At 35.9% G+C, this 24,201-nt stretch overlaps 2 pseudogenes across 1 annotated transcript; both read left to right on the top strand.

The window, feature by feature from the left end:
• The first annotated feature begins 380 nt into the window (after positions 1-380).
• Positions 381-19,224, top strand: LOC116893018 (annotated as a pseudogene). Its single transcript, XR_004386992.1, has 3 exons — positions 381-503; positions 14,244-14,370; positions 15,249-19,224. The product of XR_004386992.1 is annotated as a zinc finger protein 260-like (transcript).
• Positions 19,225-19,649: 425 nt separating this feature from the next.
• LOC116892997 lies at positions 19,650-21,097 on the top strand (annotated as a pseudogene).
• The last annotated feature ends 3,104 nt before the right edge of the window (positions 21,098-24,201 follow it).

The raw sequence follows: 24,201 nt of genomic DNA on the forward strand, positions 1-24,201 counted from the left end.
ATACTGTATCTGCTTGGTAAAAAGAAGTCGAACTTCACCAAAGTGTCAGATATTGTGTTTGATTGTAATGGCTAATGAAACACCACTCAAATCTAGGTCATCAATCAGGGTAGCCATTAGCCATTTATCCTTGACTCTAGACCCAGGGAGATAAGTTCTCAGTAATATCCCAGGGTAGTCGTGTTTTACAGCAGGTATTCATGTTGTCTGTGTTTGTGCCTGGTGACTGCTGATGTTGAAATAGACCTCAGATTATACTCATATCCCTACACACTAAATATGTGACTCCATGCACACGTTTCTGTAGAAATGTTGACAAGACTCTTCATATTTTGTTTTTAATATCCTTTTATGTGGGTAAGCATTATCCGTAACTAAGTTGTATTAATTTCAGCTTTGTAGTTTTCAAACCTGGTTGTGAAATTTCAAGAACACTTCCAATATTTGAATCTGTGAGAAGAACAACAAAAAGAATGAGTGTGGCTCTGGGAAACACTCTACAGGTCAGTGTATTGCGCACCTTTCTTTGAAAAATCTGTTTTTATCAACCATTTATTAATTTTATTATCTCTATGTTGTAATATTATCTAAAGGACTTATTTTCTATAATCTTCATTTTCTTCTGGGATAATGCAAATTTAATATTTAGGTCTTTTACTTTTATAAAACAATTTTTTACTGATGTTTCTACTGTGAGGACATACTATTTTCAAGGACTGAAGACATGCAGATCTCAAAGAGAATCTATTGTTAATGATTCTCAAAAAGTATATTGATGCCTAATTTGTAAATTAGATGGGTTTCTGTGCTATTATATTAGTGTTGAAGGAAGGTCCCATGTGTCACATAAGTTACATTTCAGAGATGGTCAAGGTTCCACACAAAAGCTTTTTAATGAATTATGTGGAGTCTGATATCACTGAGCAATATATGGAAGAGAAGAATTTGGAGAAGGATAAAATTATAAGGGATTCACTGTCTTGAATCCCAATAGTAAATATATTAGCTCCTTAGAGTCATAGGTGATAGAGGAATGTATATTTCTTTTTTGTGTGCAAATGCAGAATTCACTATGCAATTTTTTTTTGGAATTTTATGTCAAATAATGATTATGGGTGTGTTAGACATGAAATCTGTGTGTTCCAAGAAGCATTCCAAGAGACATACTGTCCAGTGTGGTGCTGTGTTGTAAATTCTCAATGTAGAAATTGTTATTTCCCTTTTTCTTTTGTTCCACAGTTAGAAGTAGTGTATGTCCTATATTCTCCACCTTTCTCTTTCCTCACATGGAATGTATTAGTAAAAATTTTCAGGGGCATATAGCCTTGGTGTTGTGTATGATCTATAAATTTTCAATCCTAAATAAACGTCCTTTCTACCTTGTTTTCTTTAGAAGGAAGAATGCTTTATCTACTCTTTGTTTCCTGTTCTACCAAACTCTGTGTTACATAGGGACATAATGAAGGGTTGTGATGATGTTTCTACATTTCTTTATTTATTGGTTATTGTCTTTATTTACATTCTAAATGTTCTCCCAATTCCCAGTTCCCTATCCCCTTCTTCTATAGGGATGCTACCCCACTCTCAAATCCATTCATTGCTGACTGCCCTAGCATCCTCCTATGCTGGGACTTCCAGCCTGTTCATGGGCCTCCTCTCCTCTTTATGCCAGATAATAAAATCTGCTACATATGCTGCTGGGGACTTGGGTCCCTCCATGTGTACTCTTTGGTTGCTACTTTAGTCTCTGGGAGCTCTGGGTTCTGGTTAGTGGATACTGTTGTCCTACCTATAGGGTTGCAATCCCCTTCAGCTATTTCAGTCCTTCAGCTATCTCTTCCATTGGGCTCTCCTTGCTCTGTCCAGTGGTTAGCTGTGAGCATCAGATCCTCATCTGTACTGGTCAGACTCTGTCATAGCCTCTCGGTGGATAGCTGTCCCAGCTTCCTGACAGCAAGGGCTTCTTGGCATTAACAATAAGGTTTGGATTTGATATCTAGAGATGGGATGGATCCCTAGGTGCGTAGTCTCGGGATGGCCTTGAGTCTCTGTTCACTCTTTGTCCTTGCTTTTTATTTAGACAAGAACCATTCTGGGTTAAAATTTTTGAGATGGGTAATTGACCGCATCCTTGACCTTCGACCTGTGCCTCTCCAGTGGATATGGTTACTACAGGTTCTCTCTCCCCTTTTTTGGTTATTTCAGGTAACATCATCCCTATTGTGTTCTGTGAACTTCTTGCTTACCAGGTATCTGGATTTTGTAATGGCCATTTCCAGTTTCCCATTGTCCACCGCTACACACATCTGTTAACTATCCTACCCTCTGTACATCTCCCCTGACTCCCCCAAACCTGATCGTACACTCCCTTTTTCCTTAATCTCCTCTCTCCCTCCTAGGTGCCTCCTTCCTTTTCCCTTCTGTGATTTTCTTTTATTCCTTTTAAGTGGGACTGAAGCATGGTTTGGGCAGAGGCAACCATGGTTTTAGCTTCCTGTTCAGCTTCATATGGGCCATGAGTTTTATCATGGGTATTCACAAGTTTTGGTCTAATATGCAATCATCACTGAGTTCATACCGTGTGTGTTCTTGTGTGAATGGTTACCTCACTCAGGATGATATTTTCTCATTCCATCCATTTGCCTTCTAAGCTGATGATGTCCTCATCCTTAATAGCTGAGTCGTATTCCACTGTGTAAATGAACCATATTTCCTGTATCCATTCCACCTCGGAGGGACATCTAGATTGTTTACAGATTCTGCCTATGATAAATGTGGCTGCTATGAACATAGTACATTTATCTTTCCTATATGTTGGACCATCTTTTAGGCATATGCCCAGGAGTGGTATAGCTGGATCCTCAGGTAGAATTATGTCCACTTTTCTGAGGAATTACCATACTTTTTTAGAGTGATTGTAGCAGCTTGCAGTTGCACCAGCAATGGAGGAGTGTTCCCCTTTGTCCACATACTAGCAATCATATGCTTCTCCTGAGTTTTTGATCTTAGCCATTCTGACTCTTGTGAGGTGGAATCTAAGGTTCATTTATTTGTATTTCCCTGATGACTAAGGATGTGAACATGTCTTTAGGTGCTTCTCAGCTATTCTAGATCTCTCAGTTGAGAATTCTTTCTTTAGCTTGGTATCTACCCCAATTTTAATAATTTTATCTTATTCTCTGTAGTCTTTACTTTTTGAGTTATTTGTATATATTGGATATTAGCTCTTTGTCAGATATAGGCTTGGTAGAGATCTTTCCCAGTCTGTAAGTTGTTTCGTTCCTTTAACAGTATAGTTTTCCTTACAGAAAATGTTCAATTGTATGAAGTCCCATTTGTCAATAGTTGATCTTATAGCCTGAGCCATTGGTATTCCGTTCAGGAAATTTTCCCATTTGCTGGTGTATTTGAGGATTTTTCCCACTTTCTCTTCAATTAGATTCAACGATCTGGTCCTATGTAGAAGTCCTAGATTCATTTGCACTTGAGCTTTGTAAAAGGAAAAACGAATGCATCAATATGCATTATTCTAAATGGTGACTGTCACTTGAACCAGTGCCATTTGTTGAATATCTTGTTTGTTTTCCACTGGTTGCTTTTGGCTTTTTAATTAAAGATCACTGTAGGTGTATGGGTTTATTTCAGTTCTATCATTAATCTACCTGCATGTGTCTTTAGCAAAACCATACCTTTCTTTTTTACTACTATTGCTCTGTAGTAGAACTTGTGGTCAAGAAGGGTGATTACTCTTAAAATCCTCATATTGTTAAGAATAATTTTTGCTATGCTGGGGTTTTTGCTATTCCAGATGAATTTGAGAATTACTATGTGTATCCCTATGAAAAATTGCATTGAATTTTGATGGGTATTCCTTTGAGCCTGTCGACTGCTTTTGATCAGATGGTCATTTTTCCTTTGTTAATCCTGCTAAACACTGAGCCTGGGATTTCTTTCCATCTTCTGCAGTCTTCTTTTTATTCTTTAATCAGAAATTTGAAGTTCTTGTCAAAAAGATCTTTTACTTATGGGCTAGTCACACTAAGATGTTTATGAGTATTTGTCACTATCTTGAATGGTGTCATTTCTCCAATTCCTTTCCCACCCTCCTATCTTTTGAGTAGAGAAATGCTACTAATTTTTTGGAGTTAATTTCACACCCAGATATTTTACTTAAGTTATTTTCCAGCTCTAGCAGTTCTGATTGATTTTTTGGGTCACATTAATGGCAAATAGTGATATTTTGACTTCTTCCTTTCTAATTTGTACCCCTTTGACCTCCTCTTTATTCTAATTATTCTGGCTAGAACTTTGAGTACTATATTGAATACATAGCGGAAAGTGGGCATCCTTATCTATTTGTTGATTTTAATAGGATTGCTTCATGTTTCCCTCCATTTAGTTTGATGCTGGCTATTGGTTTAGTGTTTATTGCTTTTATTAAATTTTGGTATGCATTTTGAGTTCCTGACCTTTCCAGTGTTTTTAACATGAAGAAGTGTTGTATTTTGTCAAAGGCTGCTTGAACATCCAATGAGGTAATCATGTGGTTTTTTTCTTTGAATTTGTTTATATAGTGGATTATGGTGATGTTTTCCTATATATTGAACCAACTGTGCTTCCCTGGGATCACCTATTGGATCATGGTGAATGATCCTTTTGATGTGCTTTTGGATCCAGGTTGCAATAATTATAATTACATTGAATTTTTTTCATATTTTGATGTTGGAAATATCAGAATATTAATAAAGGAAATTAGTCTGAAGTTATCTTTCTTTGTTGGGTCTTTTTGTGGTTTACATATGAGCATAACTGTTCCTTCATAGAATGAATCAAGTAGTGTTCCTTGTGATTCAATTTTTTAAGTATTTTGAAGGGTATATTGGTATTAGCTAATCTTTGAAGGTCTGATAGAATTCTGCAGTATGACCATCTGGTCTTGTTTATTTTTGGTGGGGAGTCTTTTAATGACTTATTCTATTTCTTTAGGGATTATGGAACTGTTCATATGGTTTATCTGATTCTGATTACCTTTGCTACCTGGCATCTGTCTAGAAAATCATCCATTTCATCTAGATTTTTACAGTTTTGGAGAGTATAGGCTTGTGCTCTAGGACCTCATAATTTTTTGAATTTCTTCAGTTTCTATTGATATGTTTCTATTTTCAATTCTGATTTCAATTTGGATACTGCCTCTGTGTCCTCTGGTTAGTCTGGCTTAGGATATATCCATCTTGTTATTTTTCTCAAAGATGCAACTCTTGGTTTTGTTGATTCTCTGTATAGTTCTCTTTGTTTCTTCTGCCCTAATTTTTTACCTGAATTTGATTAGTTCTGCAGGCTACTCCTCTTAGGTGTATTTGACCCTCTCTGTTCTAGAACTACCGGATAAACTTTTATGCTGCTAGTGTATGATCTCACCAATTTCTTTATGGAGGCACTTAGAGCTCTGAATTTTTCTGTTAGCAGTGTTTTCCTTTTTTTTTTTTTTATTAGATATATTTTGTTACTTACATTTCAAATGTTCTTCCCTTTCCTGGTTTCCTATACATAAGCCCCCATTCCCTCTCCTTCCCCAGTATGGGTATGTGCCTTATCCATCCCCCTAACTGCCCACCGTCCCCATATTCCCATGCACTGGAGATCCAACCTTGGCAGGACCAAGGGCTTCCCCTTCCACTGGTGCCCCAAAAAGGCTATTCTCTGATACACATGCTCTTAGAGCCCTGAGTAAGTCTATGTATAGTCCTTTGGTAGTTATTTAGTCCCTGGATGCTCTGGTTGTTTGGCATTGTTGTTCTTATGGGATTTCAAGCTCCATCAACTCTTTCAATCCTTCCTCTAATTTCCCCCAAGGGGGTCCTGTTCTCAGTTCAGTGGTTTGCTGCTAGCATTGACCTCTGTATTGGACATTCTCTGGATGTGTCTCTCAGGAGAGATCTATATCCGATCCCTTTCACCATGCATTTTTTTTAGCTTCATCAATCTTGTCTAGTTTTAGTGGCTGTATGTGTATGTGTGTATATATATATATATATATGTATATATATATATATATATATATATGCGACATGTGGGACAGGCTCTGAATGGCCATTCCTTCAGTCATTACAGTAAACTTTGCTTCCATATCCCTCCTATGGATATTTTCCCTCTGTTAAAAAGGAGTAGGAGTATCTGCATTTTGGTCATCCTTCTTGAGCTTCCTGTGGTCTGTGGATTGCATCTTGGGTAATTCAAGCTTTTCGGCTAATACCCACTTACCAATGAGTGCATACCAAGTGTGCTTTTCTATGACTGATTGCCTGACTCAGTATGATATTTTCTAGTTCTTTCTATTTGCCTATCAATTTCATAAAGTCATTGATTTTGATAGCTGAGTAGTACTCTATTGTGTAGTTGTTCCACATTTTTTGAATCCCATTCCTCTGTTGAAGGACATCTGGATTCTTTCCAACTTCAGTCTTATAAATAAGACTGCTGTGAACATAGTGGAGCATGTGTCTTTGTTGTATGTTGGAATATTTGGGTATATGCCCAGGAGAGGTCTAACTGGGTCCTCAGGTAGTGGAATGTGAAATTTTCTGAGGAACCTCCAGACTGATTTCCAGAGTGGTTGTACCAGTTTGCAATCCCACCAACAGTGGAGGACTGTTCCTCTTTCTCCACATCTTTGCCAGCATCTGCTGTCACCTAATCTTAGCCATTCTTACTGGTGTGAGGTGGAATCTTAGGGTGCTTTTGATTAGCATTTCCCTTATGACTAAAGATGTTGAGCATTTCTTTAGGTGCTTTTCAGCGATTCAATATTCCTCAGCTGAGAATGTTTTATTTAGCTCTGTACCCCATTTTTAATAGGGTTATTTGACTCTCTGGAGTCTAACTTCTTGAGTTCTTTGTATATTTTGGATATTAGCCCTCTATCAGATGTAGGATTGGTAAAGATCTTTTCCCAATCTCTTGGTTGAATTTCATCCTAATGACAGTGTCTTTTTGCCTTACAGAAGTTTTGGAATTTTATGAGGTCCCATTTGTCGATTCTTGATCTTAGAGCATAAGCCATTGGAGTTTTGTTCAAGAAACTTTCCCCAGTGCCCATGTGTATGAGACTCTTCCTACTTTTTCTTCTATTAGTTTAAGTGTATCTGGTTTGATGTGGAGGTCCTTGATCCACTTGGACTTAAGCTTTGTACAGGATGATAACATCAGATCATTTTGCATTCTTCTGCATGCTGACCTCCAGTTGAACCAGTACCATTTTTTGAAAATGTTATCTTTTTTCCATTGGATTGTTTTAGCTCCTTTGTCAAAGATCAAGTGACCATTGGTATGTGGGTTCATTTCTGGGTCTTCAATCCTCTTCCACTGACCTATCTGCCTGTCTCTGTACCAATGTTGAACAGTTTTTATGCCTATTGCTCTGTAATACTGCTTGAAGTCAGGTATGGTGATTCCCCCAGAAGTTCTTTTATGATTGAGAATATTTTTCACTATATATATATATATAATATATATAATATATAATAATATATATACATATATATATATTATATATATTGGGTATTTTGTTATTTCAAATGAATTTGCAAATTGCTCTTTTTATCTCTATAAAGAATTGAGTAGGAATTTTGATGGGGATTGCATTTAATCTGTAGATTGCTTTTGGCAAAATGGCCATCTTTAGTATATGAATCCTGCCAATCCATGAGCATGGAAGATCTTTTCATCTTCTGAAATCTTCCTCAATTTCATTCTTCAGAGACTTGAAGATCTTGTCATACAGATCTTCAAGTTGCTTGGTTAAAGTCATAACTAGATATTTTATATTATTAGGGACTATTGTGAAGGGCATCATTTCCCTAATTTCTTTCTTAGCCTGTGTATTCTTTGAGTAGAGGAAGGCTATTGATTTGTTTGAGTTAATTTTATACTCCAACACTTTGCTGAAGTTATTTATCAGGTTAAATAGTTCTCTGGTGGAACTTTTGGGGTCTACCATCATATCATCTGCAAAGAGTGATAGTTTGGATTCTTGCCTTCCAATCTGTATCCCTTTGACCTCCTTTTATTGTCTGATTGCTCTGGCTAGGACTTACATTGAATAAGTAGGGAAAGAACAGGCAGCATGTCTAGTTCCTGATTTTACTGGGATTGCTTCAAGTTTCTCTCAATGTAGTTTGATGTTAGCTACTGGTTTGCTGTATATTGCTTTTACTATGTTTAGGTATGGGCCTTGAATTCCTAGTCTTTCCAGGACTTTTATCATGAAGGGGTGTTGAATTTTGTCAAATGCTCTCTGGGTATTTGATGAAATGATCATATTGTTATTCTCTTTAAGTTTGTTTATACAGTGGAATCCATCTATGGATTTCTGTATATTAAACCATCCTTGCATTCCTGGGGTGAAGCCTACTTGATCATGATGGATGATCGTTTTGACGGGTTCTTGGATTCGATTTGCAAGAATTTTATTGAGTATTTTTGCATCGATATTCATAAGGGAAATTGATCTGAAGTTCTCTTTCTTTGTTGGGTTTGTGTGGTTTCAGTATAAGAGTAATTGTGGCTTCATAGAGGGAATTTGGTAGTGCTCTGTCAGTTTCTGTTTTGTGGAATAGTTTGGAGAGTATTGGTATGAGCTCTTCTATGAAAGTCTGATAGAATTCCTCACTAAACCCATCTGGTCCTGGGCTATTTTTGGTTGGGAGACTTTTAATGGCTGCTTCTATTTCTTTAGGAATTATGGGTTTGTTTAATTGATTTATTTATTGCTGATTTAACGTACCTGGTATCTGTCTAGAAAATTGTCCATTTCCTCCAGATTTTCCAGTTTTGTTGAATACAAACAATTGTAGTAGGATCCGATGATTCTTTTAATTTCTTCAGATTCTGTTGTTATATCTCCCTTTTCATTTCTGATTTTGTTAATTTGGATACACTCTTTGCAACCTCTGGTCAGTCTCAAAGAACCAGCTCCTGGTTTTGTTGATTCTTTGTATAGTCTTTTTCGTTTCTACTTAGTTGATTTCTGTCCTGAGTTTGAATATTTCCTACTTTCTACTCCTCTTGGGTTCATTTATTTCTTTTTGTTCTAGAGTTTTTCGGTATGCTGTCAAGCTGCTGACATATGTTCCCTCCTGTTTATTTTTGCAGTCTGTCAGAGCTATGAGTTTACCTCTTAGCATAGCTTTCATTGTGTCCCATAAGTTTGGGAATGTTTTATATTCATTTTTATCAAATTCTAAGAAGAATTAATTTCTTTATTTCTTTCTTGACCAAGTTGTCATTGAGTAGAGCATTGTTCATCTTTCATGTATGTGTGGGCTTTCTGTTGTTATTGTTGTTATGGAAAACCAGTCTTAGTGTGTGGTGATCTGATAGGATGCATGGGATTATTTCTATCTTCCTGTATCTGTTGAGGCCTGTTTTGTGATCGATTATATCGTCAATTTTGGAGAAGGTACCATGAGGTGCTGAGAAGAAGGTATATCCTTTTGTTTTACGATGGAATGTTCTATAAATATCTGTCAAATCCATTTATTTCATAACTTCTGTTAGTTTCTCTATGTCTCTGTTTAGTTTCTGTTTCCACGATGTGTCCATTGATGAGAGCGAGGTGTTAAAAGTCCTATTGTTGTGTGAGTGGAATGTGTGTTTTGAGCTTTAGTAAGGTTTCTTTTATGAATGTAGGTGTCCTTGCATTTAGAGCATAGATATTTAGGAGTGAGAGTTCAACTTGGTGGATTTTTCCTTTGATGAATATGAAGTTTCCTTCCTTACATTTTTTTATGACTTTTTGTTGAAAGTCAATTTCATTTGATATTAGAATGGCAACTGGAGCTTGTTTCTTCAGGCCATTTTCTTGGAAAGTTTTTTCTAGCCATTTATACTGAGGTCCTGTCTGTTTTTGTCTCTGAGGTGTGTTTCCTGCATGCAGCAAAATGCTAGGTCCTCTGTATGTATCCAGTCTCTTAGCCTAGGGCTTTTTATTAGGTAATTGAGTCCGTTGATGTTGAGAGACATGAAGGAATAGTGATTGTCGCTCCCTGTTATTTTAGTTGTTAGAGGTGCAATTATGTTTGTCTGTCTATCTTGGTTCCATTACATTCTTGCTTTCTGTATGGTATAGTTTCCCTCCTTGTATTCGAGTTTTCCGTCTATTATCCTTTGTAGGGCTGGATTTGTAGAAAGATATTGTATAAGTTTGGTTTTGTCATGGAATGTCTTGGTTTCTCCATCTATGTTAATTGAGAGTTGTCCTGGATACAGTAACTTGGGCTGGCATTTGTGTTCTCTTAGGGTTTGTATGACATCTGTCCAGGGTCTTCTACTATTATAGTCTCTGGTAAGAAGTCTGGTGTAATCCTAATAGGTCTGCCTTTATATGTCACTTGACCTTTTTCCCTTACTGCTTTTAATAAGCTTTCGTTGTTTTGTGCATTTAGTGTTTTAACTATTATGTAATGAGATTTCTCTTCTGGTCCAATCTATTTGAAATTCTTTAGGCTTATTGTATGTTTATGGGCATCTCTTTCTTTAGGTTAGGGAAGTTTTCTTCTATAGTTTTTTGAATATATCTCTTGGCCATTTAAGTTGTGAGTCTTCACTTTCTTCTATACCTATTATCCTTAGGGTTGATCTTCTTTTTGTGTCCTGGATTTCCTAGATGTTTTTGGTTAGGAGCTTTTCCCTTTTATATTATCTTTGACAATTGTATCCATGTTTTCTATGATATCTTCTGCCCCTCTATTGTATCTCTTGTATTCTCTTGTTGATGCCTGTATGTATAGCTCCTTGTGTCTTCCTTCGATTTTCTATATCCAGGGTTGTCTCCCTTTGTGCTTTCTTTATTGTTTCGTTTTCCATTTTTAAATCCTGAAAGGTTTTATTCAATCCTCATCTTTTTGGTTTTGTTTTCCTATAATTCTTTCAGGGGAGTTTTGTGTTTCCTCTCTAAGGGCTTCTACTTGTTTACTTGTTTTTTCCTGCATGTCTTTAAGGGACTTCTTTATGTTCTTCTTAAAGTCCTCCATCATTATAAAAAAAAGTACAATTTTAAATCTAAATCATGCTTTTCTGGTGTGTTTGGATATCCAGTATTTTCTTTGGTGGGAGAACTGGGCTCTGATAATGCCAAGTAGTCTTGGTTTCTTGTTGCACTTAGGTTCCTGCGCTTGACTCTAGCCATTGAGTTCTCTCTGGTGTTTGTTTGTCTTGCTGTTTCTGAGACTGACTTGACCCTGCTGTAGGCCTCTATGTCAGCACTCCTGTAGAACTCTTTTCCTCTTTTCTTTTAGGTTTTTCTGAGAACAGGTGCTCTGATTTTGGGTATGTCTGTCCTCCTACAGACTGTCTTCCAGCTGTAGGCACAGGCAGGAATCAATGGGTCCTGCCCCTGATTTCTCCTAGGTCCTTGCACCCAGGGGCCACAGTTGGCATTAGGCGATTCTCTTTTGGGTCTGGAATGTGGACAGAGGGTAATCTCCTCTGACTTCTCAGATGTGTCCACACTTCTGAGGGTCTAGCTCTGTCCCCTGTGGGATTTAGGTGTGGGGCCCTGTTTGCCTGGTGCATTTCAGTCCTGGGTACAGACCAGAACAGTGTGTACCAGTGGCTGGCTGTTCCTATATTCCTGTGTCCAGACGCACTGTGCAGTTTCTCCTCCTGAGGTGTGCAGAAATAGCAGTCTGTCCTGTGGTCTCAGGATGTCTGCTCTCCTGGGTGTTCAGCTCTCTTTTCCAAGGGATTTGAGTGCAGGGAACTGTGGGATTTTCAGTGTTTTCTTTTGTGTCCTATAAATATGTGTTTCTTCATTTTCATGAAATTCTAAAAAATCTTTAATTACTTTATGCTTTTCCCTGATCACTTTTCACTGTAGAGTGATAGTACTTAGTAGAGAATTATTCAGGTTTCACGTGTATGTGGGCTTCTTCTTGTTTGTATTGAAGATCATCCTTAGTCCATGGTGATGTGATAGGATGTATGGAATTATTTCTGTCTTTTTGTATTGATTGAGGCTTGTTTTATGTCTGATTATATGGTCAATTTTAGTGAAGGTTCTGTGACGTCCTGAGAAGGAGGTATATTATTTTGTTTTAGGAGAAAATATTCTCTGTATACCTGTTAGATCTATGTGATTCTTAAATCTTAGGTTCACTCTGTCTCTGTTTAGTTTCTGTTTCTGTTTACTTTCTGTTTCACTAATCTGTCCATTTGTGAGAGTGGGTGTTGAACTCTCCTAGTATTATTGTGTGAGGATCAATGTGTGCTTTCCGCTTCAGTACCATTTCTTTTGCAAATGTGCCCTTTTGGATCATATATGTTCACAGATGACAGTTCATCTCGGTATTTTTGTTTTTGATGAGTGTGAAATGTCCTCATATTTTTGATACCTTGGGTTGAAAGTCAGTTTTATTTGATATTAGAGTTGCTACTCCAGCTTGTTTCATGGGATTATTGCTTGGATTTTTTTCCCATCTGTTCTCTTCTTTAGAAGGTAGAATGGTTGATCGGATCTCTTTCCTCTACTCGAAGTGATGTTATACATAGAGAAAAACTGAAGGGTTATTACCATATTTGTTTTTTTCCAAAATTTTTCTCTTCTACTATGTAAGTGTTCATCTGCATATTTTTTTAGGTACAATGAATGATAAATTATGCACCTAGGTTACTCAATTCATCACAAAACCCGTGAGATTGAAGTCACAGCATGTGTCTTTAACTCTTAGTCATTTTTTCATGCCACAGCTTTATGTATCTGATGCCCATTTGTAATAGAAATCATATATAACCTGAATATTATAGTTTGGAAAAACAAGAAAGAATTGTACATAACATTTATCTGTGCCCATGGCTATTCGGATACTTAAATGAGCTTATATTCCAAAGAGAAGAAAATAAAGCTAAAAGTACAATATTGAATTTTTGAATTAATCAATCCCAGGAGGAGTAATGTATTCCATATTTATGAAAAATTAGAGTAATTATCCCCATCATTAAAAAAGATTTAATCAAAGAAATTGATTCTATTTCATCGAAATGCATTGTCACATATAGCATTCATTTTAACACACATATCTAAGTATTCTTTTGTGAAAGATCATATGAAACATATATAACTATGCATTATATGAATTGCTTGTGCTAGCTTTTTTAGAACTTCAAATAATTTAATTCCCTGTAGCATTGTTTCTTTGGTTTTGAATATACTTACATAAAATAATTGCCCTAAGTATTTGATTCTATGTGCCACTTGGAATGTTTATATGTCCTGATGTTGCACTCCTTTTCTGTTTTAAGAAAAAACTCTAATATTTGATTCATCCATTAACTCTCCACTTAATACTCTACTTCTTCCTTTCGGAAAGTTTCTAGCATTGTGGCTAAAACTGAGAACATGAAATACATACGTTATAATACAGTTCTGTGAGGCCCAAGCTGCACACAGGATTAAGCTATTGTCCATATTGTATGAGGTAGACATTGTAGAATTGATAGCATATATTTCCTCATCATAACTTGACCATCTGTGATGTGACATTAGGATTCACTTTGATATCAAACTATACTACATATAGGTACATTATTGTATCCAGGAATCAAAAACACATGTTATGTTATGAAAAAGATTGCAGCTTTTGAGATGATTATATCATTCATTCTCAGAGAGATGTAAATACAAGGAAATATATGACTATTTTAATACCTATGTTTTGTACTTACATTTAATGTCTTTTCTTGTGTAATGAAAGTTGGTAGCATTTGACTGTAAATATGCATATGTGTTGTATATTTCTCCTGCCCGAAGTCTTTAGCACAGATTATTTGATTTTAACAAAATGAGTATAAAAATCCAGTTTGTAGTACCATGGGGTTGCAGTTAAATAAATTTCATAATAGAGGACTTTAAATGAAATTATCCAATAAAAACTGTGCAAAAAAATTCAAATGTAGTGATGGTGGCAAATCTTTCTTTTGCTGCTAAAGTCTCAGAAAACCACCAAAAATTCATAAATGTGAGAGACTTCATGAATGAGAGCATTATTGTAAATCATTCTGTAGATTGTCTGTGGAAGAGCAGCAATTTATAACTTTAGACTCATATCCAAGAAACTTTGAGAAAATATTAGTCTTTCAATATGTTCCTTTCCTAATCTGTATTACAAAGAATCTCCAATTTGTTAGCGCTATTTTTAATGTAGGAAAGCAATTTTGTAAAGTAACAAATACATACTTATCTATTACAGGGTTTCTTAACCTTCAAGGATGTGGCTCCAGAGTTCACACTAGAGGAATGGGAAAGTCTCAATTATGCTCAGCGGGCACTGTACATGGATGTGATTTTGGAGACGTACAACAATCTATTGTCTGTGGGTAAGAATGTACTTTTTATAGAATTCCTGAATCTTACTTTGAATTTTCCTACATTGTGTATATATAAACTCTCTGAAATGTCTGGAGAGCACTAGGATAAGGGACCTCTTAGCATGATAATTTTTCCATGGCATTTCCTTTACATTTCTGCACTTTCTTTGGAGGTGTAACTGGTGTTATATTCTCCAAGATCTTTCCAATATCTCTTATCTATTAAATGCAAATTTCTGAGTTAAAAAAATATAATGTTCAGAAAAAGGCATTGTATTTCTGGATATATAATAATTGGAGCACATTCATTTTATTATTACATTAATCTCTTTAATTATGGTTTTTAACAACGAAAAATGTTTTATGTAGATATAGAGCTGTTGGTTTGGAGAAATTTCATGCCACCTATTTCTTTGCAGTTTGATATGTGGTCTCTGAGTTTAGTATTCATACAGCATGCTCTTTATCTTCAGTATTTTGGATGCTGACACAAGCATATATATAGGATTCATTTGTGATTATGAATTTCTAGCTGACCACACGTATACAATGCCTCTTTGAATCAAATTACAATCAAAAATTAGGGATATGTTATTCAGAGATCTAATTTATGTATGTTTAATATTGATTGATGATTTATTTTTCTTAGTTTCTGCAAGGTACAATTTTTAAGATAATATTTGAAGTGTATTATCGTTCCTTTCAGTTGATATAGATCAGAATTGATCATCCAAGTAATGATTATGAAAAGAGTAAAACCAATTTTAAGAACATAAATCCTTGAGATGGTCTAGTTTACCAGACAATTCAGCAAACACCCATTATTGAACCTCTTTCTCTCCAGTGCAGTAACCCCTGTCATCCCTAATTGCACTTTTATTTTTCAGAAAATAATCTGATAGGTGGAAAACATGGGAATGTCTTGGAACAAGACACAGAGTGCATTGTCCATGAGCATATGAATATCCAAAAGAAGTTTTGTAAATGGGATGAAATTAGCAAAATGACTCTTGAATCCACCCAAAGTACACCCTATAAGACTCATCTCCGAGATTCCTCTCTTCAGTCCTCAAACCTGAAAAGACATAAAGCTGGCAAAATGAGAGAAGTTTACAAATATAGAGACTGTGTACAGTTTTCAAATGAATGTGCTATCATTGGTGTAAATTCTGGAATCCACATAGAGAACAAAGAACACAAAAATACAGAATTTGATAAGGATTTTGTCTATAAACATAAACTGATGCTGAAACAAGACATTAATGGTAAGAACCTTCACCAATGTAGTACATGCAATAAATGCTTTTCCAGAAAAGGGAATCTTCATTTGCATCAAAGAATTCATTCAGGAGAGAAACCTTACAAATGTAGTCAATGTGACAAATATTTTGCCCAACAATCGTGTCTTATGCGTCATCAAAGAAGCCATTCAGGAGAGAAACCATACAAATGCAACCAATGTGACAAATTCTTTGCCCAAGTGTCCCATCTTAGTATTCATCAGAGAATTCATACAGGAGAGAAACCTTTCAAATGCAGTGAATGTGACAAATGCTTTACTATAAAAATAAACTAATGAGAAACCATAAAATTCATACAGGAGAGAAACCTTACCAATGTAGTAAATGTGACAAATGCTTTGGCAGAAAATCCCAATCTTCAAATTTGCATCAGAGAATTCATACAGGAGAAAACCATACAAATGTAGTGAATGTGACAAATATTTTACTGAAAATCCCTGGCTTATTCATCAAAGAATTCATACAGGAGAGAAACCTTTCATATGCAGTAAATGTGACAAATGCTTTGCCTACAAAGAGAGTCTTAGTATTCATCAGAGAATTCATACAGGAGAGAAACTTACAAATGCAGTGAATGTGACAAATGCTTTCACAAATCCAGTCTGAGTATACATCAGAGAATTCATACAGGAGATAAACCATACAAATGCAGTGAATGTGACAAATGCTTTGGCTACAAAGGCAGTCTGAAAATTCATCAGAGAATTCATACAGGAGAGAAACCATACAAATGCAGTGAATGTGATAAATACTTTAGCCAGCAATCCAATCTTAGTATTCATCAGAGAATTCATACAGGAGAGAAACCTTACAAATGCAGTGAATGTGACAAATGCTTTGGCTACAAAGGCAGTCTGAGGATTCATCAGAGAGTTCATACAGGAGAGAAACCATACAAATGCAGTGAATGTGACAAATGCTTTGCCTACCAATCCAATCTTACTATTCATCAGAGAATTCATATAGGAGATAAACCTTACAAATGCAGTAAATGTGACAAATGGTTTGGCCACAGAGTTAGTTTGAGAATTCATCAGAGAATTTGTACAGGAGAGAAACCAAACAAATGTGGTTAATATGACAAATGCTTTACCCAAAACTACAGTGTTTGTGTACATCAGAGACTTCATACGGGAGAGAAACTTTACAAATGTGGTGAATGTGACATATGCTTTGGCCGACAGTCTCATCTTAGTATTCATCAGAGAATTCATTTAGGACAAAAACCTTTCAAATTTCCTTTATGTGGGAAATGCTTTACCCACTAAGTCTTAATTCATCAGAGAATTCATACTGGAGAGAAACAATGTAAGTGAACTGAATGTGACAAATCTTTTACTCACAAAGTTACTTTGACGATTGTTCAGAGAATTCATCCAGGAGAATAAATTTACAAATGTGTGACAAATACTTTACCCTGAAATGCAGTCTTCATGTACATTAGAGACTTCATAGAGGAGAGAAACCTTACAAATGCAGTGAATGTGACAAATGCTTTACCCAAATGTTAGCCTAGAAAGGCATCAGAGATTTCATACATGAGATAATACTACTTGCAAGTGTGATGTACATGAAAAATGCATTAACTACAATGTAAGTCTGACATTACATACAGTGGAGAAACATTATAAATTTAGTCAATAAAACAATTCTTTACCTGCAAATATCGTCTTAAAATTCATTAGATAATACTTAAAGTAGAGAAAATTTCAAATGTTTTAGAGATGTGAATCTTTTCTTTTGGCCTATCTTTTAGAATTTACAGAATATGTACATGTGACAATCTGAAGAAATATAATTTATTTGGAAATATCTTTGACTTCATTTCAGGTCAGAGAAAACGTTTTAAATTTTTTTGTGCGGAAGTATATCTTGCAAAAATTGAGCTTCCACACTAGAGAATTTGTATGATTATGAAAACTTCAGAAACCTTCATGCAGTGTTCAAATCTTAGAAAATGTCAGGTATTTATGGTGAGAAAAACTCTGAAAATATGACAATGTAGGAAAGTTTTCATTAAACTTTTACCTGTTCACCCTGAAATATTCCAAGATGAAGACATGTGGGGAAGCCAGAATAATATAGTGTTGTGTAACACTTTCATGGCAACAGAAATTATCTATTTCAAAGGAACTTCACCTCTCAAAATGTCTAATAAAACTGTCAGGATTCTGTATATTCAAGTGATCAATTCAGACAAATTATACTTAAAAAGGTTTATTTGACAAACTCAGATACCAAAACTGTTTGTTCTTTATCCTATAAATATGTCTACAGATGTTAAGTCTCCTTTGACAATCCAGTACTCATAATTCTTATTAAATGCTGGTTTCATGTTTGAGGATAACGACTGAGACTGATTATGTGTCCTTGTGCTGTGTGGTCAACAACTCCTTCCCCATTGTCCTGTAAATAAATGTGAATGATTCCCCAAGTTTGATTTGGTTGTTTTAAGTTCATACTTGGGATCCTTAGATGAATATATGTTCCATCTTCCTAGGAAATGTCTCTCATAAAATATATGCTGAAGTCATGAATATTTTCTACAATCCCATAACATAAACGTTGTAGTAGTGATTTTCAGTGGGTGGATATCAACCACTTTGGTTGCAGTGATCGCTCTGTCATAGGGGTTGCTTAAGATCATAGAAAACATGTACTTATGATGGTCTTAGAACTGAGAAATCATTCAACTCCAAGTTATTCTGCCCACATTAGAATTATTTGAATTGTATGTCAGTGTTTAGCATCAGAAACATTAGAAACACTGTATTAGAGATTATGATTTGTGTTAACTAAAGTAGGGATGATTCTGTTCAATATCCAGGTTTACTGCCATAGTATTACTAGGTTAATTTAAAAAGACTTGAATCAGAAAACATGTAGAGGCTTACAGAGACTCAACAATTAGTCTGCACTCTTTCCTGAATACAAGAAAATATGAGAGAAAAGTCAACAAGAAAGTAAATGAAAATATGGCTTCATCATCTTCAGGTATAGCCATCCAGACTGTGATGTGTCTCTGCATGGCTCTGAAGTCATTAGTACCCCTTAATTGAACAAAACTCCAGTAACTTTCAGAACAATGCTACACACTGACACATATTACAGATCATTGTTATCCTATCCTGTTGCACCTGAATATTCCACTGTACCAAAAGGAACAAATCAGATTTTCATTCTTTTTCTATTAAAACTACCTTTATTTAATCTTTTCCAGTTACATTCTTTTAAACAAGGCTGTGTTTAAAAGACATTCAGGCAATGTTGATTTCATTAATGGTGCCAGAAAATAAGCATAAAAATGTAAAACATAGTTGCCTTAACCTGAACATACCTGCATTACCTATTACTGACCAGTCTGTGCCAAAGATTTATTCTCTGGCACTAAAATGGAGCACTTAAAAATATTGCTGTAAAGCAAATGTCTACACACTGGGCTTTGCAGCAAATAAAGTTATTCCTACTTTAAAATATTTAAGTCCATAATTGGATGAATATACACGCCTTCTTACATATAAGGAGTTCAGATCATAAAAACACAATACAGTCCAAAAAAAAACCCTACTTATAATAAAACTAAATAGTTTTATGATAAGAAATACAGATATCGCATATGTTTACAAATATCATAGACACATGAATTTGTTCAAATATTGTAAAGAAGTGGTTTTACATTATAAATGTTCCAAACATCCATTTACCTTGCTCAAAGCAAACAAAGTAAAACTCAGTATTTAACTCCTGCAGTTCAGATATGATAACAGTATACATATAGAATGGAAACTTGATCAGATTATACAGTGAATGTTTTCTCAGTTGAGTGTAGGTCTTCAAAAGCAAGAAAAAGATAAACAAGGTCCTGATCTGCTATGTTCACGGGGGTGCCCAGTTTATCAAAACAACACATTGAACTTTTGGCTAATAAGAAAAATAAATTACAAAATACAATTAAATACCTGTAAATTCAATAATGAAGTAAAAAAAATGTGGATTCATTTCATAGAATACATATTTTAAATATTACCTTGAGACAAACCAAAAAAATTAATAAGCACACCTGTAGGCTCACACGTAAGACAGAGGAGAGAGTGTGTGGAAGGAGTAACAACTTTCTAAGTAAAAAATGAATGTGTGGTGTGGTCAACAGCATCTTTCTAGCCAGTCTTTAACTCCTGAAAAAGAAAGACAAGGACAAATCAGATGACAGAATGGCAAGACCCAGTGGTCGGTCAGGGAACAGCACTTGAGCAACTGGGTTTTCTTCATCTGGAGTTTTAATGGTTGGACCTAACTTTAGAGGTGGGAAAAAAATTGGATGTGGCAATTTTAGAGAATTACGATTAGGGAAAAGTTTATATACAAATGAATATGTGGCGATTAAACTGGAGCCCATGAAATCCAGAGCACCAAAGCTGCATTTGGAATACAGATTCTATAAGCAGTTAGCATCTGGAGGTGGTATACCTCAAGTTTACTGTTTTGGCCCTTGTGGTAAATACAACGGTATGGTGCTTGAACTGCTGGGACCTACTTTGGAAGATTTGTTTGACCTCTGTGATAGAACACTTTTTCTTAAAACAGTTCTCTTGATAGCTATACAACCGATTTCTCACATGGAGTATGCCCACTCAAAGACCTTGATATACAGAGATATGAAGCCTGAGAACTTCTTAATAGGATGGCCAGGAAACAAAGCCCAGCAACTCATTCATGTCATAGATTTTGGTTTGGTAAAGGAATATATTGATCCAGAGACAAGGAAACATATACCATACAGAGAACACAAATCCTTACTGGAACAGTCAGAACATGAGCATAAACACACATCTAGGAAAAGAACAGAGTAGAAGAGCTGATTTAGAAGTTTAAGCCATATGTTCATGTACTTCCTGAGAGGCGGTCTTCCTTGGTAAGGCTTAAAGGTGCATATGTTAAAAGAGAGATCAGAAAATTGGAAACACGAAATTTGTCACACCGTTAGAAGTGCTGTGTGAAAACTTGCCAGAAATGGCAACATATCTTTGTTACATAGGAACGCTAGATTTTTTTTGAAAAGCCAGACTATGATTACCTAAGAAAGCTTTTTACTGACTTGTTCGATTACAAAGGGTATATGTTTGATTATGAATGTGACTGGATTGGTAAACAGTTGCCTACTCCTGTAGGTGCAGTTCAGCAAGACTCCACTCTGTCATCAAACAGAGAAGCACACCAACAGAGACAAGATACAGCAGCCTAAAAACCAGGTTGTAAGTTCTGCAAATGGAGAGCTAAACATGGATGACCCCACAGTGGGTCGGTCAAATGCACCCATTACAGCCCCTATGGAAGTTGAAGTGATGGATGAAACCAACTGCCAGAAAGTTTTGAATATGTGGTGCTGCTGCTTTTTCAAATGAAGGAAAAGAAAAACCATAGAACATCACAAATGACTGGAGACAGACAGATCCTGGGGAGTTATTTATATGTTCACATGCTGTCTTGTGATTAAAATCATCTCTATAGTGACCACATATTTTTTCAAGGATTCACTCTTGAAACAAAAACGTCACACTTTCATATTTCATTTTGTAGTTGTCTTACATTCATCACCCCATCCCTGATTTAAGTTTATGGAAGCTTTAAAATCTTGTCAAAATGTGAGTGCTTTGTCCATCATTGAATGGAATGGACGAATCAAGCATATTGATGAGAACAGTTCCATAGGAAAACAATACAGGTTTCCAAATGTCAATTAATTGTACCTAATTTGATTTCTTTATGTCTTCTATAAAAGCATAATCAAACAGGAATTTTCCTCTCACTGGTTAGTGCAACAGAGAAAACAGTTGCCCAAATATTAAAAACAACTCTTTTGAACAATTCCTGTTTTGTGACATCTGCATTGATTTCAGTATGTCTGATGGTACTGTTATTCATGAATCATATTGGCCTTCTCTTTGTGAAATAATGGTACAGTCACTGCCTAGAGGTACTGAGGAAAATGTACTGTGGGATTGGCAAACTCTGGCGGTCAATAGATTGGCAGTATTGGAAATATGAGCTCAGCTTCTGTGGCGCCACTGTGTGAGGTGCAACTGCAGAAGAAGCACCAGGAACATTTGCTTAATGTCACTCTGCTTCCAGATGATGATATATGATAGATGGCAAGAAGTGAGTACTGGAGAAGTAATGTGTGTTAGAGTTTAAAAGCACACTGAGGATAGGATGAAAATGGGAACATATTTTCAGTGTGTAAGGCTGGAGCCCCATTAAGAGCCTACTTACTGCTCATGGCTACATTTCTCTCAAGCAGAAACCCGAGGACGTGCCATACAGTGGTGGCTGCCTGTTATGTTGTTCTTCAATTAAGGAAAAGGATCATACTCCCAGCAACAAACACTGGGCCACTCTGCTGCCCTCTGTGCACACAAGTCTCTTATATTCAGCTTGGCTAAGTCTCTGGAATTCCCTGTCTAGACCACAATGTTGATGACTGCAGAATATTCTGAAGAGAGGGTGGGCATGGTGCTTTGCCTCCATAGCTTTCACAGTGCCTGCATATGAAGAGTGTAACAGTTCTGTTGTTAGCCAAGTCCATTCCACTTCGCAAGCCAGTTTTGTAAGGACACAGTCATACATTTTGTCTCATCCAGATTTCAATTCTTAAATAGTTTATAGAATTCTAACATTTTACACATCTAAGAATGTACATTCTGAAGAAAAACTCACTATTAAAATAGTCATCTTAATTTTATTTTTGAGTCCATTTATACAACCATCTTGAGTCTGTAAATCTTTTAAGAAATGTCCTTTGTATAGTACATGAGGCAGATGTTCATACACAGTTTAGAAACCCAAACATCCTGGAAATACATTGGGAAGTAATGGAGAAAGATGAAAAACTTGCTACTCCAAGTGAAACATTATTTTAGAATATTTATACAAAATTCAGGAAGGCTCAGAAACTTAGTTTCCTAGACAAAATTGTATGTTACTATGAGCAAATCGATGACTTTACATATTTTGATCTTCATTTAGAAAATACGGATATTGTTCAGCTTGTGAGACACTAATGAGTATTGGAATTTGCTGAAAGAGGGCATCATTGACAGTAGAATATAACTACTAGTAGAAGCAGTAGAGGCCTTTGATTTCAAATGATCATAGGTGATTTCTGTCAATTACTGCATCAGGGAGGGATGTTGAAGCTCACACACTAGGCAATTAATAGGTGTCTAGAATATCCCTAACACTCTGGAAATTGCAACCACTTGGAGAGTCTCTGTTGATTCCATGTTCACATATCCAATATAACTAGGCACACTGCTTGATGACTTAGAGATCAGTATACCAAACATGCAAAGATTACCAATGTCATAGAAAAATTTAAATTGTGCACAATGAAAACCCAGGTTGCCATTTACCCCTCCCACATTATTATTATTTCATTCTTCATTTATACACACACTTCTTGTCTATGGTACAACAAGCATATGGTGAGGGTGGATAAAATATCTCCAGGTGTACTCATTGATGGAGTTATTGGGGAGAAAGCACATGCAGCTTAAGAAAGTCTTGCAGTTTCTACTGAGATAGTAAAAAGGCTATTTACTTGCTACTTTGATGATTTAGGAAGAGGTGCTAAGTGCCAGAGAGTGTAGTTTCTGGCCTGTAAGGAACACAGGAGGCGGGTCATCTACAGTGGCACAGTAATTTAGACTTAGATTAGTAAACATTTATCATGACACAGCAACCCTAAATATCTCTTAAGACAATGCCTTACCCCATCTCCCATCAGAAAAAGTCATATCCTCAGCTGACACTTTCTCCTCTGATTCTTCAAGAAGAACCAACCAGAAAGAAGACTCCCACCAAGGCTGGCTCCTAGCACTTACTCTTTTCAAGATTTTCTTCATGTACATATTATTTACTTTCTATATAAGAATTAATATTAGAGCTATTATAATTTAGTACACTGTGTATGGAAATGATGCGGTCACAATTCTATTCATAACTCCGTGTATGTTAATAGAAGTATTGAATAGTAGTTACAGTTGTTGTGTATTGTAAAATTAGGAAACACCATGTTTCTAGATTTCTTTGTCGAAAAGTATTTGGAGAATTCTTTAGACACTCTTCATTTTGTGGTACTAGCAATGTGGGCATTCTTACATGTCATGTTTCTATTCTGTTTTCTATGTAAGTGAATGTCTTTCTTTGTCATGTGTATCTTTTCAATTGAAGTTATTCACATTAGGACACAATATCAGCTCTTCCTCTTCTCCTAGTACCCGTAACTGAATTCATTACCCCATTTCCCTTAAAAGCACAAGTCCCTGACTATTGGATGTAGTTAGTGAAGATCTTTTCTTCACCTTCGTATTCTGAAGATGGTGTCTTTTGACTTACAGAAGCTTTTCACACTCACAAGATTCCATTTATTAATTCTTGACTTTGGGCCAGAGCCATTGGTGTTCTGTTTTGGAAGTTGTCTCCTCCTGTTCCAGTAGGTTGAAGGCTGTTCACAAATTTCTATTTTCTTAGATTCTGTCTG

Source organism: Rattus rattus, chromosome 1, assembly GCF_011064425.1.
Source record: "Rattus rattus isolate New Zealand chromosome 1, Rrattus_CSIRO_v1, whole genome shotgun sequence".
NCBI classification, from domain to species: Eukaryota; Metazoa; Chordata; class Mammalia; order Rodentia; family Muridae; genus Rattus; species Rattus rattus.